At 38.0% G+C, this 14,835-nt stretch overlaps 1 protein-coding gene across 1 annotated transcript in view; it reads left to right on the plus strand.

Annotated features, from left to right (window-relative positions):
* Window positions 1–4,063: 4,063 nt before the first annotated feature.
* LOC150083010 (uncharacterized) overlaps window positions 4,064–14,835 on the plus strand; it is a 134,561-nt gene continuing 123,789 nt past the window's right edge. Inside the window, exon 1 of the mRNA XM_090376976.1 lies at window positions 4,064–4,157. The gene's annotated coding sequence lies outside the window, so the exon portion shown is untranslated. The remainder of the gene's footprint in view (window positions 4,158–14,835) is intronic.

Genomic DNA, 14,835 nt, shown 5'->3' on the forward strand with positions numbered 1-14,835 from the left:
GAATACACCTCTGGCATTCCCCTCGCTGAATAACTCCTCATGTGTGAATGTCGATGCAAAATATTCATTTAGTTTGTTAGCCACCTGAGCAGGATCATCAACACTTGACACATCAGTATCAAGTGGACCAATCTGATTCATCCCTTTCCTTCTAGAGTTTACATAAGTAAAGAACTCTTTGCTGTTTTTCTTTGCATCCCTTGCCAAGGATTTCTCGTAATCTGCCTTCGCCTGCCTAACCTCCTTTGTAACGTGGTTGCATATCAACTTGTATCTATCATAGGCTTCTGTGTCATGTGTTAATTTGTAAGTATCCCATGCATTTTTCTTCTCTGCCATATGCCTCATTAGTTCATCTGACATCCATTTTGGCCTAAACCTTGAACAATATTTCTTAGTTGGTATGTAAAGCCTAGTAGCTTCCAAGATAAGTTCTTTGAATGCTTCCCATTTTGAATTTGCTGTTGGTAACATCATCAGTTGGTCCCACTGTATAGAATTTAAATACTGTCTCAGTCCATCGTAGTCGCCTTTACGGAAGCAATAACCCTTCCCTTTACCCCTAATGGTAGTTACCTCTTTGAGTAAATCCCACTTCAGCACACTGTGATCACTGCCACCTAGTGGTTCATTTATCTGCAGATTCTTAATGCATGAAGAATCACTGCTGATAATCAAATCAAGAGTATTACTCCCTCTAGTTGCCTCCCGAACATGCTGATGTAGAAAACAATCATCCAATAAATCCACAAAAGCCCTGCTGGTGTGTGAGTATCCAGCCTCCAAATTCCAGTCAATATCTGGGAAATTAAAATCTCCCATTATAAGACACTCTGATTTACTGGCCCACTCTATTTCCCTGTACAGTTCCTTATTATACTCATCAGAGTCATTAGGCCTATAGCACACTCCTACTCTCAATTTTGATCTCCCAATGTTTATGTCACACCAAACTGACTCCACACTGCACTGTCCAGCGATGTCGAGTGGCTTCACTTCCTTGGTTTTTATGTGTTTCTTAACTAATAGCATAACCCCTCCCCCCTTCCTGTCCTGTCTATCCTTTCTGTAGACGTTGTACTCCCCAAATTGCAGTTCCGCATCCCTTATATCTGTGTGACACCACGTCTCTGATATCCCAACAATATCTGCCTTCGATGTTTTGAGCAATACCTCAAATTCATCAAATTTATTTACTAAACTAGCATTGGTGTACACGCAAGTATACCTGCACCTGTTTCTATTCTTAGCTACCCTAACACAACCCATGTGTTTACTTGTACCACAATGGCTCCCAGCAGTCTCTGAAATACCATGCATCTTGTTTTTCAGGCTTCTGCTCATTCTAATAGAAGCAGTGCAAGAATCTCTTTCACCTCTGCCAGTGGCTACTGTCAATCTATTGGTCTTTGTCTCCCCCCAAGCTAGCAGTTTTCCGACCCACCTAACACTGCCTCGATAGCATCAGCAAATATTCTTGCACCCTTTCTATTTAAGTGTATCCCATCCCTGTAGAAGCAATCCCTCCTGTTAACAAGTACAGTCCAGGCTGAAAAAAATTCTACCCCTTGAGCCTTGCACAATCTTTCCAGGGCCGAATTGATCGACAAGGCTCTCATCATATACTCCCTCCTATCGTGTCTGGGCAGAATTGCAGACACTTTCAAATTCAACCCTAATTCTCGGCTTTTGTTCAACAGTGACCTGTACTTGTTAAGTAATTCTGCCGGTCTCCTACTCTTAATATTATTAGTGCCAACGTGTACAACTATATCACCTTTTGTGCCCTTAAAAGATGATATTCGCTCTACAACGTCATCAACCTTTGCGCCTGGCAGACACTGAACCCTGAGGAACTCCACTAATAACATTAGTCCACTTTGAGCTGTGTCCATTGATTACCACTCTCTGTCTTCTGCCACTCAACCATCTCTTGATCCATCATGCATGGTATCAAAAGTGCAGGCAGGTTGTATGGTGTGGGGAATGTTTCCTAATATCTGTGTGACATCACGTCTCTGATATCCCAATAATATCCGCCTTTGATGTCTTGACTAACACTTGAAATTCATAAAATTTATCACTGTATTAGTGGTCTCCGCTATTGTCAACTGCTTGCTGACTGTGTACATCTTTGTTATGTTACGCTATGTTACACTTTTTTGCCGAATGGCGATGGTGTCTTAAAAGATGACAATGTGCCGAGTCATTGGGCACTTGTTGTGCAAGAATGGTTTGAGGACACAGTCTGACTTCCAGCATATCGATTGGTCTCTGAACTCCGCCGATATCAATCCCATAGAACACTTCTGGGACTCTATGGAAAGGCATATCAGGCGTCTGTATACACCAATCACCTCCATACCTGCATTGCTGAAAGCAATGCAGGTATGGAGGTGATTGGGGTATATCTGCTTGGTTGGCCATACCTCCCGAACGCTTCTGACATTTTGTTGAATCAATGCCACGTCGGTTAGCTGCTGTACTGATGGTAAAAAGAGGACCTACCAAGTATTAGGTCGTTATAATTCAGTGATCAATCAGTGTATAATTACTACACTTTGTACAGGAAATGTACAAATTCAAATTATTATATTAGGGCCACCAGTAATCTCTTACATATATCCATATATGTATTATGACGCATGTGTTCACTGGTCGATTTGCCTGTTTTTCTGGACGAAAAAAACCCAGTTTCTGGGGGAAAACCTTGCTATCTAAGCCTGAGACCGACTAACTCAGCCACGGAGTGAAAAAAGCCCACTACAGTTCCTCGCGTCATCGACGGAATTCGAACTCGGGTTTTTTCCACCCGGTGTGTGGAGGACGGTGGCGATACCACTGTGCTTATACGCGCAGATAGTGTACAATATAAGTACAATATAAGTGCTCAAATTGAGTCTTCAGACCAAAAGAGCAGATGTATGATAAGACTTTAGTATAAAAGTATAAGAGAACAAAGCGAGCCATTAGGCAAATGCCTAATGTTCTGAGTTGAACTTTGTTCTTTGTTCTGAGTTCTTTGTTCAAGATAGGCTGAGTTGGTTTACTTCGCTATACCCTATAAATTAACATAATTAGCAATAAAATAATAAACATATAAAATAAAATAAAATAAAATAATGATTATGAGGCTAATTATTGATAACAGGATTTTCATCTTGGATTCATATTGCATTCAATAGATACCATTCCATATATCCAATCAATAATTAGCAAGCTGTCTGTTTCTGTTTGTTATCTGCCTGTTTAACTAAGTCTAAATTATAAAAATTATAGACATATCTACAATCTATATTTAAATTTAAATTTAACAGCAAACATGGAAAAAACAGCTAACCACACACACACACACACACACACACACATATATATATATATATATATATATATATATATATTTTTTTTTTTTTTTTTTTTTTTTTCGTGTAAATTATAATTAAGCTCTGTTAGTAACAAAATAGTAAAATATCTGACTATTTTATGGCCCCACAGAGAAATAAGATTTGTTACTACTCTGTGTGGGGCTGGCTTCCCCAGTGTGTTTTCCGTAGTTTTTCGTCTGGTCACGTGTGTGAAAGGTGTCGCTTGTAATAAATGTCAGCGGTGATTCAAATTTTTTATTTTAAAAAAAAATTGTCGTGCCATATGGTTTTTATTATAATCATCATATGTATTCAAATTTTTATTTTTTATAAGTTTTAGTTTGTCAATTTCATCGAAATGGAAATACTTATAAATTCACTGCACGAGTTGTGATAATATTATTGGTTTGGTTATTCAAAATGGGTCAAAGACATCTTTGGAACTTTGACATGGTTGTCGTGGGCCATTGAAAATTGCCATGTTAATTTTTCTTTTTTTTCTCCCGCTCTGGACTCACTTTTAAAAAACTACCAAGATTGGGTATATGCTGTGTAACCCCATTTTAAAATATTAAAATCACCACAGATATTTTCTTCAAAACAAAGCATTATCAAACTATTGCTAAACAGACTTTTCCAGAAATTGGAAGCCTATACCATTTTAGTTGCCCCCCCCCCCCTTTTTTTTTTCAAAAAAAAAAAAAAAAAAGAAAAAGAAAGAGGAAGATCTTTGGGCTACTTGGATCAACTGGCTAATCTTTCATCTTTCAAAATTAATTGTGCATTTTCCAGGTGAGTATTAAGGTTTCAAGTGCAAGTTGTTCAGCGGAAGTTGATACCCATACCCTAACCGATTACTTTTTAAAGTCAAAGCTTCACATTTTGTTAGTAGCCAGATTTTTTTTTTTTTTTTTTTTGTTTTTTTGAAATTTGGTTTGCCTTCCTTGGACTTTAGGTCGTTATGGTGCAATAAAATCTCTTTTGCAGTTGGTAAGCCTTGCAGTATTGGAATTAATGCATCCAGGACTTTTTGTAGGGGAAGGGGGTACTGAGGACTAGTGCTACTGCTCTGACATAGAGAAAATGAATCACTGTTTTTGTTTTGTTCAAGTCTCTTTGGGATGTCTTATTGAGTTTATATAACCATTTCTATAGGTTCCCCCCCACTTCAGCAGGAATTCTATTCCCCTTCCACATTTTGAGAGGAGCATTAGTAGAGTTACGTGATGCAAGAAAGCAATCTTTACAGCAGCAGCCAAAAAAAAAAAAAAAAAACTTCCCATTTCACTCATCCATTTGCTCCAAAAGTTCGTCCAGTTCTTCCATGAATTTATAAAGCTCTCAACTTCCACAATGACAGATGGAAGTTTGTTCCAGCAGTCAACCATTCGCTGGCTAAAGGCAAATTTCCACACGTCTATTCTACAACTCTTTCCTTGATTTGAATTTATGCCCACTCAGGTTTGTAATCTGAGCAAGAGGAAGAATCCCATCAGCATTGAGCTTGCTCAAACCATTCAAGACTTTATATATCTCAGTTGGATCACCTCGCAGGTGCCTACTCTCCAGACACTGCAATTTGCAGAACTTAAGCCTTTCTTGATAAGAGGAACATTTGTTTCCCTCATTAATCTTGTTGCCTTTCTCTTTACTCATTCCAGCAGCTCTAAAACTGCAGCCATTATCAACTCACTGCAGGATAGAAGCCTCCTCAACAATTCATGCTAAGCAGCTCTACAGTCTTCCTAAAATGAGGCCTCTCCAGACCTGTATGCAGTACTCAAGGTATGGCCTGACTATTGTCTTATACAAACAGATAATCACCTCCTTATGCCTGTTAGCAAAATTCTTGTATATCGTTGACAAAACCCCGTGAGATGCTCTGGCAGCCTGTCTGCACTGTCAGAAAATTTCATGTCTGACTGCACAATTAGCCCCAGGTCTTTTTTCATTCTGCACTGCTCTGAGTATAGTAATGCAAAATGAATTACTGCTACCCATATGCAGTACTTTGCATTTATCAATGTTGAACTTCAGTTGCCACCTCTCAGCCCATCTGCCGAAATTTTCTAGATCCTGTTGCAGTAGCAAATAGCATGCTGTCATTACAGTCATTAACAACCCTGCCAACCTTCATATTGTCTGCAAACTTGGACGTTAAGCTTGATATACCTTCATCAATATCATTGATAAATATAGAAAACAACAATGGGCTCAATACCGAACCCTTGGGGAACTTCACTAATAACAGTCCACAATGAGGAGTGGCCATTGATTACCATTCTGTCCTTTTCCACTTAACCATCCCTTTATCCATAGCAGCAGCTTGCCATTAATGCCATACTGCTTCAATTTGTACAGCAGTCCATCATGTGCAACAGGTATCAAAAGCTTACCTGAAATCCATATATATGAATTTCAGGAAAGAAATCCATATACTGAATTCCAAATTATTTTTGGCCTCCAGTTCCTTTGTGACCATATCATAGTATCCAAGCAAATGTCAGACAAGACTTACCTTCAAAAAACCCATGCTGTGTCTGAACTATAACTGCAGTCTTGTCTAGATTATTCTGCCATGCTTCTTTAACCAGTGACCCCATTATTTTCCCCCGAACAGAAGTTAAACTAACAGGTCTGTAATTACACATGTCACCCTTAGAATCCCCTTTTGTGAATAGAGGATACATTCCCACATCTCCGGTCTGTGGGGACCTCCCATGAATGCAAGGATGCTCTTATGATTATGTTTGCTTACATCCCTTGCTGCCTCCCTCAATACAACTGGATACATCCCATTCACCCCAGGTGCCTTTCTTATGTTCAATAACACCTCCATTTTGCTCTCAGTTATTACAAAATCCTTTAGCTCCCTATTAAGGTTTGATAAACCTTTGACATTCCTATCCATAAATAACTCCTCATGTGTGAATGGAGATGCAAAAGATTCAGTCAATTTGTCAGCCACCTGAGCAGGATCATCAACAGTCAAACCATTGATATCAAGTGGACCAATCTAATTCATCCATTTCCTTCTAGAGTTTACATAAATAAAGAAGTCTACTGTTTTTCTTTGCATCCTTTGCCAATGATTTCTTGTTTCTGCCTTCACATGCCTAAGCTCCTTTGTGATGATTACAGATTAGCTTATATCTACCTAAGACTTCGGCGTTGCCTGATAAAATTTCTATGCATCTCATTTATTTTTCTTCTCTGCTACGAGTCTCATCAGTTCATCTGACATCCATACCCCAGGGGCTCACATCTGGTGAGTATGGACTTGGCACACCCAGGTTCCTGAGCTGGATATCATCATTCTTCTCTTTCTTGGTGATTCCCTTTTACTTCTCTCTCTCTCTCTGGGTAACTTGGTAATTTTTTTTTAGCTGGTGCAGCATAAGCCTCAGGCTTCCTTGCACTATATGACTAGTAGTAATAATAATAATAATTGGGTATTTCTTAGTTGGTATGAAAAACCAACTAAGATAATTTGGACAGATGGGCTAAGAAGTGGCAACTGAAGTTTAACCTTGACAAATGCAAAGTACTGCATATGTGTAGAAGTAACCCCAGAGAAACATACCAACTGTGTGGTACTACGCTTACGGTGGTAGAAAATGAAAAAGACCTGGGAGTAATTGTGCAGTCAGATATGAAGTTTTCTAAGCAATGCAGACAGGCTGCCAGGGTGGGTCATGTGGTTTTTGTCAATGATATATAGGAATTTTGCTAGCAGGGCAATGGTCAGGCCACGCCTTGAGTACTGCGTACAGGTGGAGGCCTCATTTTAGGAAGGATGTAGATTTACTTGAGCATGTACAGAGAAGGGCAACAAGATTGGTGAGGGGAATGAAGGGATCCTCTTACCAAGAGAGGCTTAAGTTCTGCAAATTGCAGTGGCTGGAGACTAGGCACCTGTGCGGTGATCTGATTGAGGTGTATAAGGCCTTGAATGGGTTGAGCACGCTGAATTCTGATGGGATCCTTCCACTTGTTCAGATTACGAACCTAAGGGGGCATAAATTCAAATTAAGAAAAGACAGATGTAGAATAAATGTGTGGAAATTTGCCTTTAGCCAGCGGGTGGTTAATTACTGGAACAAACTTCCATCTGTCATTGTGGAAGTTGATAGGTTGAATAAATTTAAGGAGGATCTGGACAGGCATTTGGAGGGAATGGTGTGTTTTTTTTTTTTTTTTTTTTTGGCTGATGCTGCATAAGCTCATACACTTGCTTTCTTGCATCACATGCTACTACTACTACTACTACCAAGTAGCTTCCAAGATTAATTCCTTGAATGTTTGCTCTTGGTAATGTCATCAGTTGGGCCCCCTGTATAGCATTTAAAAACCGTTTGAGACCATTGTAGTCTTCTTTACGAAAGCAAAAACACTTCCCTTTACCCCTGATGGTAGTTACATCTTTAAGTAAATTCCACATTAATACATTGTGATCACTGCCACCTAGTTCCTTTATCTGTAATGTTTTAATGCAAGAATAATTACTGCTAATAATCAGATCAAGAGTATTACTCCCTCTGTTTGCCTCTCGAACATGCTGCTGTAAAAATAGTAATCAAATGAATCAGCAGAAGTCTTGCTAGTGTGTCCATCCCACAAGTTCCAGTCAATATCTGGAAAGTTAAGTTCTCCCGTTATAAGATTTTTTTGATTTTTTTTATTATTAGTCCAAATACAGCCTGAGCCTTACAGAGGAGGAAAATAACTAATAATTATACAGATACATTTACAAACAATAAATAAATAGAATATAATCATATATTACAAGAATAGATTTGCAATTAGAAAAACAACGTAATGCTGAGAATAAGTGTTTTTGTTTGATCATAATTTAAAAAATAACTATGAATGATTAGCATTTATTATTATTTGTTAATATATTGATTTATTTTATTTTTTTATTTTTTATTTATTTTTTTTTATTTTATTTATTTATTTTTTTCCTCATTCAAGAAGGAAATCCACATTAGATACCTACATTTTGATTTCATGAGTTATGAGAGAGACCAGGATATGAGTTAGGGATTACTTTTTCAGTTTTCGAAAATAAAACCTTGATGCATCCTATTTATAATATTGATACCTTCAGATAGAATATCTATATTAGATTCATTTAGTAGTCTCGCTGTTCTATTGAAGTAGTTAAATTTTAAATGATCAGTTCTGAATGGCTGTAATGCAAGCAGGTCATGTTTTCCCAAAGCTCTTGGATGGCAGCTAAAGTTGTTCAGGCAGCGTAGCTCTCTGGGGCATCCAACTTTCCAGTCATGAGAAGTATAAGGAACTTGCAATCAGCCACAGCCCTTCTTTGAAAGAGGTACCATCTTGAAGTGAGTGCACAGTTCATAATATGACTTTGCATCAATATGGAACCTAGACTTGTACACTAAAAACCTAATAATGGATTTCCGAATATGTTCCAGTTGTTTGATGAGTATTTTGTATGAGGATTCCAAATCTCTGAAGCAGAGGGTTGATAATCATTGTACATTGTATTCAAGTATCGGGTTGATAATCATTGTACCTGCAGTTTTTATAAGTTGTATGTTGGAAAAATTTAAACATACTCTTTTAAGTAATCCAAGAGACTTGGAGGCTTTTACATTAGTCTTATTGATGGGTATATTAAAGGTTCCCTTGGAAGAAAACCATACTCCCAAGTCCGAAACCTCTTGTACCCTTTTTATTATCTGATTATCAATTTTGTAGGGATATTTAATTTTATGCTTTTTTTTTTTTTTTATAGTCTGCAATAGCAAAATTGCAGCATTTGTCCAAGTTCACTGTTAGTCCATTATTTGCAACTCATAATGCAATAGTGGCTAATCTCTCTTCCAATCCCCCCCCCCTTGGATAGGAAAAGTCGAGGAATTGTTTCCTTCATATTGGACTCTACTTTTTCTGTTATAGAAAAAGTCTACCATTAGTGAGAAGGTATTACTTAATATTCCAAAGTGATTAAATTTAAGACAGAGTAAATTGTGTAAGACTGAATTAAAGGCTTTTTGCAAGTCTAGATATATGATATCTGTTTTGTTGTTATTGTCAAGTGCATATTTAATATTATGCTCTAAGGATAGTAAGTTGGTCACTGGTGATCTGCCCATAAGGAAGCCATGATGAATGTGGCTGAATTTTTTCTTAACAAAACCACATAACTGAGTACTGTATATTTAGTATTTTCAATAATCTTTCTTAATGGATTTGCTTTGTGCATGGGTCTAAAGGAGACTGGGTTATCTTTTGCACCCTTTTTAAATAATGGAGTAATAGTGGTGTTCTTTGAATTTGATGGAAATAATCTCTTTTGAAGATAGCAATCAGCCACAGCTATCTTGGATGTCTACTCAACAAGTGGACATCAGAATGCAGGACCACAAAACAGTGTTTCTAAAAGGCCATGGGAATATATCCCAGTGTTTTTTGTCATCGTTTAATTTAAACTTATTAAGGGTATTCAAAAGTATATTAGGATTAACTTCAAAGTGTGTCAAAATATCACTGTAACATATGGAGGAGTTGTTGTCCAACTTACTATTATGATCATGTTTTTTAGTATATAGGTCACAGTAATATTTAGCAAAGTATTCTAAGTTGATAGCTTCCATTTTATTAGCATGGTTATGGTTTTTATTTCCCATCTTTCAGTTCTTCCAGAAGGATCTCGTATCATGACAGTTCAGCACTGCATTTTGTAGATTGGATAAATAATTCTGGTAAGCCAGATTGATACTGTGTTGATCTGTCTTCTAAAGTTGGAGAACTGGATATAAAAGTCTTGTTTCTGCGTATTTTTTTTTTCAAATGAACATTTTTTTTTTTTTTTTTTTTTTTCTAAGTAATTGAATTATTCTTTTAGAGAACCACATAGGAAATTTATTAGTGTTTGACTTTGAGAGGCTAATGAGTATATTATTTTTGATAATCGAATATAGTTAGTCATAAAGTGCATCCAAGATCAAATTAGGATCTTCAAGATTAAAGAAAGTTTGCTAGTTAGTGTTTGTAATTTCTTTTCTCAGTTTATCCCATGGGGCATTCCGAAAGTTATAGAAGCATTGCTTGACTTCATTTTTGATTTGTTTAGTTTTGAGGTCAAATTCAAGCTTTACTGCTTGATGATCAGAGAAGAAGTAATTGGTGACATAATATATATCTCAAAATTTGGGAATACTAAGTCAAGGAGTTTATCTTTTCTGGTTGCTATTTTGCATTTTTATTTTAAATTCAGCCTCAAGAACATGTCTTTCAGAAACTGCAATAAGTAGGTATTTTTGGTATTAGAGTCTTCCTTTTCATATTGAATGTTAAAGTCACCCATGACTATTGTCCTAACATCTCTCCTGGAGGAAACAAGTATGGATTCTAGTCCCTGCTGAAGTTTTTTTTGATATGGTTTTTTTTTACTGGGGCTGGTAGATAAATTGCTACCAGTTGCACTATTTTGTTACCACTTTTAGCTTAGATGTGGATACCTTCAATATCAGCTAAGGGGATGATATCTGAGATGACTATTTCTTGGTGGAGTATAATCATTACTCCCTTTTTTATTTACCCTATCTTTTCTGATGCTTTGAAAATTTGGAGGACAAACTTCAGAGTCTAAGATGTTAGGAGTAAGCCAGGTCTCTGTAAGGATCCAAATATCAAAATCAGATTGGCTTACCTGTATTTTAAGTTTATTGAGATTTTCAACGATACCCCTACAGTTTTGGAAGTATGTATATGTTAATGAAGATTCCTTTCTCTTTGTATCTGCCATATGTATTTTTTTTTTCAATTAATTACTATTTAGTCTGGTTATTATTAGCTATTGCAAGACCATTTTATTTTATTTATTTATTTTTTTATGTAAACCCCAAACACAAGAGGTATTAGAACCTATAGTACTTAGTACAGTGCTTGGGTTGGAGATTGAGAAGACGAAAGAAGATATTTGTTGACATTGGACTTGAACTTCTGTAGACTGCAATTTTCAGGAAATACGTATGAAGGAAGGTTGTTCCAGAAAACGCAGTTGAATGAATAAACGAGGAAGATGAAAAGTTGGTTCTGTGAGTTTGAAGTTGGACAGTAAACGGATGTTAGCTGGTGGCAGCACATGTTCAGACTGTTTTGAAAGAGAGAGCGGGAATTATAGAAGCCAATTCAGAAGAATGGTGCTCATGGAAATATCTGTAGAAGAGGCATGCAGCAGAAACAGTACGTCTATGAGAGAGCAAGTGGAGAGACTCTGTTAGAGATGAACCAAACTGTCCTCTTCTGAATGGAATCAAGAAGCCTGAAAGAGGTTTTGGGGACACCACCCAAAATGTGAGAACAATATTCCACGGTAGGGCAGATTTGCGATTTATACAGAGTGAGCAGCTGTTTGGAAGAAAAGAAACGGCGAGAGCGAAAGAGAAAACCAAGTTTTTTAGATGCAGAGGAAGCAATATTTGTAATCCTGATATATCTCTTTTGGGGATTACCCAAAAGAGATATATCATTTTGCCTAGACATTGGAGTGTCACCAAAGATAAGCATAGGAGCAGAAGAATCCTTTTTGCGAGATATAAGACAAAACTGAGTTTTAGAAGGATTGAAATCAACTAAATTGTCTTTGCCCCACTGGAGAATTACCTGGAGATTGGCATTTAAGGAATTGGTAGTAGATTTTCGAGAAGTTGAAGCTGATTGAGCAGGACAAGGTTTCTCAAAATGGAAAGTGGAATGCAATGTACTATCATCAGCAAAACTATGGATAGGATTTCCAGTCAATGGAAGAAGGTCATTAATATACAAGAGGAAAAGAGTGGGGGGAAAAACTGAACCTTGAGAGACACCGGCATTAGTGGAGAAGTTAGAACACGGAGAGCCATCTACCATCACCCGAAGTGAACGATCAGAGAGAAAACTGGATAACCAATTACAAAAAACAGTTGGCAAACCATAAGATGGAAGCTTGTTTAGAAGACCTTTATGCCAAATACGATCGAAAGCCATTGAGATGTCAAGAGCAACTGCTTGTGTTTCACTGAACTTTTCCATTGATTAGTCCATAAATGGGTAACATAAGCCAGAATATCACCAGTGGATCGACACTGACGGAATCCATACTGGCGATCGTTGATCAGACGGAAGGTTTCTAGATAGTTTAAGAGTTGGCGGTTAATTGATTTCTCCATTACTTTAGAAAGAGTAGAAGTAATTGCAATGGGATGATAATTGGATGGGAGGGATTTGTCATCCTTTTTAGGAACTGGCTGGATATGAGCAAGTTTCCAAGCAGAAGGAAAAACAGCTTTGGAATAGGAAAGTGAAAAAAAGCCATAAAAGAATAGGAGTAAGTTCAGGAGCACAGGTTTTGAGAACAAGTGGAGAAATACCATCGGGACCTGGAGCTTTCTTAGCATCAACATTTGTCAAAATCCTTCTGACATCCTTTTGATGGAAGACCACAGGAGGCATTGAATGGAGCGTGTTGGGAATGGTGGGAGGTGTTTTACCAAGATCATTAATACATGAGCTGGAAGTAAAATGGGATGCTAGCAGGTCAGCTTTATCCTTGGCTGAAGTGACAACAGAACCATCTGGTTTGGGCAGAGGTGGGAGCAGAGATGGGCAAAAGTTGCGGCCAATAGCTTTGGCAAGAGACCAGAATGCTCGGCTACCATTAGGGCAAGAAACAAGTTTTCTACTCTTAGCCTGTTCAAACTCTAGTTTGGACTGATTAATAACTGTTTTACTGTTGTTGCGAGCTTTGGTGTAGGCAGAAAATGAAACTGAAGAATTAGAAACAAGCCAATTACAATATGCAACATTCTTCTCTTGAACAGTCTTAGCACATTTATTGGAAAATCAAGGTTTAGATAAAGGACGAGATTTTAAATTGGAGTGTGGGATAAAGGATTCCATTCCTGCAAGAATAATTTCACTGACACGAACTGAGCAAACGTTGAAATCAGAAGTTTTGAAACAGTAATCCGGCCAAGAAAAAGAAGAAAATAAATCTCACAGACCATCCCATTTCGGATTCTTGTAATGCCAAACAACACAAGGTTGGGAATAGCCATGAGATAAAGGTTCCATTGGAGAAGAGACAATCACCAAGTTGTGATCTGAAGTGCCTAAAGGACCTCTCACTTAGACTGTGTACTTAGAAGGGTTGTTTGTGAGAAAAAGATAAAGTGTATTGGCTGTATGATTAGGATCGTCCGGTATTCTTGTAGGTAAATGAACAATCTGTGCAAGATCATTAGTAATTGCAAAAGCCTCAGCATCTCGGTACCTGCTGGGTCGGTGTGACTAGAAAACGGAAGCCAGTTGGAGTTGTGAACATTAAAATCACCAAGGAAAATTACCTCACTGTTAGGAAAGTTGGACTGGAGAAAGTCAAGTTGCAAAGAGAGGAAGTCAAAGAGCTCCAAGTGATTAGTGGAGTTGGGAGAACGGTAGAGACAACAGATGAATTTGACACAGTGAGGTAGAGAGATTTTAAGCCAGAGAAGATCAAAGAGAGGAGATTCCAAATTGCCAAGTCTCTGACAGGGAATATCAGAACGGACATATGCACAAGTACCACCTTTGAGGCGAAAGCAATCATATAGCGAATAATTTGGGAATCTGAGATGAGCAGTAGTTGAATCAACCAATAACTGAGATTCTGTCAGAAAAAGTACATGGGGTTTCGCAGACTGCAAGTGGAAATGGACATCGTTGAGATTAGAATTGAGACCACGTATATTTGTGAAATGAATTAGGAAGTGCTTGGGAGGTTTAGATCTTTTCGCAGATAAGCTTGCTCTATTAGTTTGACAATTCATGGTGTATTCAATAGTAAGAAAAAGTGGGTGGGACATGCTGTATGAAGTAATGAAATTTTTGGATATGGCATACACGTCGTAAGAATATACCCAGATCCTTTACATAACGTGGCCTCGACAATGCTTCCCGCATACACACTACTCGGACTCCCTCCAGTCACTAACTGGCAGAGTAGAAGTAGCAAGACTATACACTAGCTGATCCGGAAACCTCCTAGAGCGTTACCAATAGGTTCGGTCCAGTGTACTAACTAGCGGCCAGCCTGCGAACACCGTTTTAGAGCTGTACCCTCAAAATGTAAGGAATATTGGATCTCGGTACGACGTTCATCATAACCTCAAAAGTCATCAATCATACTGCATGATGGAAGAGATAGAGAAGGGTTGACCGGAACTTAGCTCTAGAGACTAAACATGGGTTCCACCACTTCAAGCCTTCAATAAGCAAAGTGGTGGTATTTCACCGGTTGATGAGAGTCATCTACCACCTAGTACTGCCTGGTAACATAGAGGGGCGGCGTTCCTCCATGTGGTTTGAGCGCCACACCTCGACCCCTGCTTACGTTGGTTCACACCTGGGTGGTCACCCACCATGTACTTGTGCATGGAGGTTATAGCCAGGATTACTAATAGTCCCATCATCG

Source organism: Mastigoproctus giganteus, chromosome 7 (assembly GCF_048544385.1).
Source record: "Mastigoproctus giganteus isolate SK-2022 chromosome 7, ASM4854438v1, whole genome shotgun sequence".
Lineage (NCBI taxonomy): Eukaryota > Metazoa > Arthropoda > Arachnida > Uropygi > Thelyphonidae > Mastigoproctus > Mastigoproctus giganteus.